Raw genomic sequence first — 3783 nt, 5'->3', positions numbered from 1 at the left:
TGGAAATGCGCAGCAGGTCAGGCAGCATCCAAGGAGCAGGAGAATCGACGTTTCGGGCATGAGCCCTTCTTCAGGAATGAGGAAAGTGTGTCCAGCAGGCTAAGATAAAAGGTAGGGAGGAGGGACTTGGGGGAGGGGCGTTGGAAATGAGATAGGTGGAAGGAGGAAGGTGGAAAATACTGTTCTTCATCCACAAAAGAAACCTTGACCTCCTTCCAGCTATCGCATTTCCAACGCCCCTCCCCCAAGTCCCTCCTCCCTACCTTTTATCTTAGCCTGCTGGACACACTTTCCTCATTCCTGAAGGAGGGCTTATGCCCGAAATGTCGATTCTCCTGTTCCCTGGATGCTGCCTGACCAGCTGTGCTTTTCCAGCAACACATTTTCAGATCACACTTAAATAACCTAGCTTTAAGTTTGCGCTCATCAACTCCTCTGACTGCCGGCTGTGGGTTTTCCTGCACTACACAGACTGCAGCAGTTCAAGAAGATGCCTCACCACCAGCTTCTCGAGGGCAATTCAGGACAACAAACAAATGTTAGTCCTGCCATCAATGCCTTTGTTTCAGGAACAATTTTTAAAAACTCAATCTTGTACTCGAATTCTAATCTTTGCAGCCTAACTTAACTTCATCTTTTAGTCCCAGTTCTTGATTGATGAGCAGAGGGGCAAATTAATTTGCTTATCCACGTACATGAAAAGGTTCAATGGTGTAGCCACATTAAGGACTTTTGGATCTAGCCTAATCTGATAGAATGCACATAGCCCTGTGTTTATTGGCAAACAATGAAGACTGAGCTTTAGTCTGGACCTAACCCTGTGCTGTACCAATCTTGGAAGTATTTGATAGTGTGTGTCATGGGAACTTGCAGTTTAATAGAGTTGAGACAGCTTTACTCTGCATCTAACCCCACGCTGTCCCTGTTACAGAAGTGTTTGAGGTGGACCATGTAGTGGAAGCCTTACTACTCTCTTTTAGAACTTGATTGCTGTTAATACTGGGTATGCAAAATTAAAATGCCCATCCCTCACCCTGTTGAGGTCAAAAATCACAATAAAAACAAAATTGCATCAATGACAATTTTTGGTGTTACTCATATTAAAAACACTGCCAGCCTTTCAAGCCACAACTGTACAATGCTGCTGCTGCCAACATTTACCTGCCATTCACACTCAACCCATCATTGCATCTTCACTGTTGCTGACATACCTTTCAGGATCCACTTTGCAGAGTGCCTTACTGACTTCCAGCTGTGATCAGTGCAAAGTCTTTCTGCCAGCTACCCTGGTAAACCCCTGGCTGCACCTCAAACTCAAAGGTTCAAGGTTGCACACAACTGATGTGCAGCTTCTAGCTAAACTGGAAGCTCAGCCATTGAGGGGACATTCAGTGGGTGGGAGAACATCTCGGAAACAGTGCTTATTCGGGGTGAGAAAACAAAGAAATTCAGCATAATTGTAAGTGACAAGGCAGAGATGGTACATACACACAGCCACACTCAAAGGCTACACCTCAGGACATGAATGGACTTGTTGCTGTGTGGGTGAGGTCAGAATGAAAATTTCAGTGTCAGTCAGCTCGTGATGTCACAGAGAGTGCCTTTTTCTGGGCCTCTGTTTTGTGTGTCACTACCTTTCCAAAACAAATGTGAGACAATAAATTCTCATTTTCCAACCAGCGATCCAGCCAATGGTGAAGGGTGTGGTTTATCTTTTCGAAAAAGAGAGATCAGTGTTGGTTAACCCAAGCTAAAGGAGGTTGATCCATTTTCTGCACAGAGGTTTTCTGATGTGTTGTAGATGAGGCTGGATCAGTTTAGTACCCATCAATTTGAGACAAATTAAGAGTCTTTATGCTTTGAAGGTAAAAAAAAAAGTTTTGTTTCAAAGTGAACTTGCGTTTCGTTGGTCACCTTCTCATTGTCTTGATTCATACCAACTCACCAGGTCCTTTAAAATCAACTTCTCACTTCATCCTTAGATTCTATCCATCTACAAGGCCTCTCAATCTCATCTCTTCAAATAACTAGGAGGCCATTCAGCACAAGACTGCCATAGACCTCAACTCCTCTTCCATTACAGTTCATTCATCATCCTCAACCTCTGGATATCTCAAAGTTTTATCTACCACTTTAAACACTTTCAGTGATTGCCCCACAGAACTCTCTGGAATCGAAAATACAAACATTCATTACCATGTGGCAGAAGGAATTCCTTTACAGCTTGGTTTTAAATGAGGGTCTCTTTGTTCTGCAATCATGTCCCCCAGTTCGAGACTCCCCCAATAGTGAAAACATCTTCTCACCATCGATCTGACGAAGCCCCCTCAGAATTTTTTGTTTCAATAAAATCACCCCTCATTCTTCCAAATTCTAATGAACAACGGTCTAACCTGTTTAGCTTCTCTTAATAAGTCAAACACTTCACCCCAGGAATCAGTCTAAGTGAATCTCGGTTGAACTGCCTCCAATGCCAGAACATCTTTTCTTAAGTATAGGGACCAAAATAGTCCAAGTGTGGCTTCACAATATTCTGTAGTTAGAACAAGACTTCCCTATTTTAAACTTCATCCTCCTTGCAAGTTAAAATTCTATTTGCCTGCTTAATTACTTGCTGCATCTGCACACTGTGTGTCTCATGCACAGGAACACTCAAATTGCTTTGCACTGCACTTTTTTTGGAGTCGCCCTCCATTTAAATAATAGTCTGCCTTTTGATTCCATTAAACTCCATTTGCCAAGTTTTTAACCATTCATTCAACCTGTCCATATCCCTTTGCAGAGTCTTGGTGTTGTCACTACATGTCCTTCTACCTATTTTTGTATGGTCATCAAACTTGGGACACATTTCTCCCTACAGCCTGTCGTAGATTCCTAAACTGCATCTTCTAAGGGTCCCAAACTTACTTTAGCTACTCTTTTTATTTACCGGTGGAAGGTTTATAAAAAATATTTATTGACAATTTACTTTTATAGTCAATACGGAGCTACTTTAGCCTTTGAGTCATTTGTTGCTGGTTTCTAAAAAAAAAGCCCAATTCTCTGCTCTACCACTGGCTTTCACCACTTTGCATGCCATAGTTTCTGACTGACTACTCTGTCTGCCTTTGTTAACCACTGGTGGTTTATTCTTCTCATTGACTCCTCTTTATTCTGAATGTTATGAAATATCTGCCACTGGTCATACATTATTTTGCCCTTGTTCTATTTCCCCAGGCCACTTTAAACAGCTCTTTCTTTATACCTTTTTAAAAAATTCACTCATAGAATGTAAATGTTGGCCAGGCAGTATTATTCCCCATCCCTAATTGTCCAGAGGACAGTTAACAAGTTAACCAGAGTGCTGTGGGTCTGCATTCACATGTAGACCAGACAGGCAGTTTCCTTCTCAAAAGGACATTAATGAACATGATGGGTTTTTCTGACAATTGGTAATGGATTCACAGTCATCATTGGATTAATTTCAGATTTTTAAAGATTGAATTCAAATTCCACCCTCTGTCACAGTGGGATTCAAACCTGGGTCCCTGGATTGATAACCCAGTGATAATATCACAAATTCATTGCCTCCCCTAAAAGTGCTTTACTTAAGTTGAAGATATTGGCTCAAGACCAGAGTTGCTCTCTTTCACACTGAATTTTAAAGTCTATCACATTGATTGCTACCCCTTAAAGGCTCCATATCACACCCACTGCCCCAAACACATCAACAGCCAAAATCTACAATTAGATCAGTCTAGCTGTCAGCAGAGGAAATATAACAGTTGTAGGTTTACTTCCAGA

Source organism: Chiloscyllium plagiosum, chromosome 31 (genome assembly GCF_004010195.1).
Source record: "Chiloscyllium plagiosum isolate BGI_BamShark_2017 chromosome 31, ASM401019v2, whole genome shotgun sequence".
Classification (NCBI taxonomy): Eukaryota; Metazoa; Chordata; class Chondrichthyes; order Orectolobiformes; family Hemiscylliidae; genus Chiloscyllium; species Chiloscyllium plagiosum.
Note: the sequence above shows the minus strand (reverse complement) of the source record.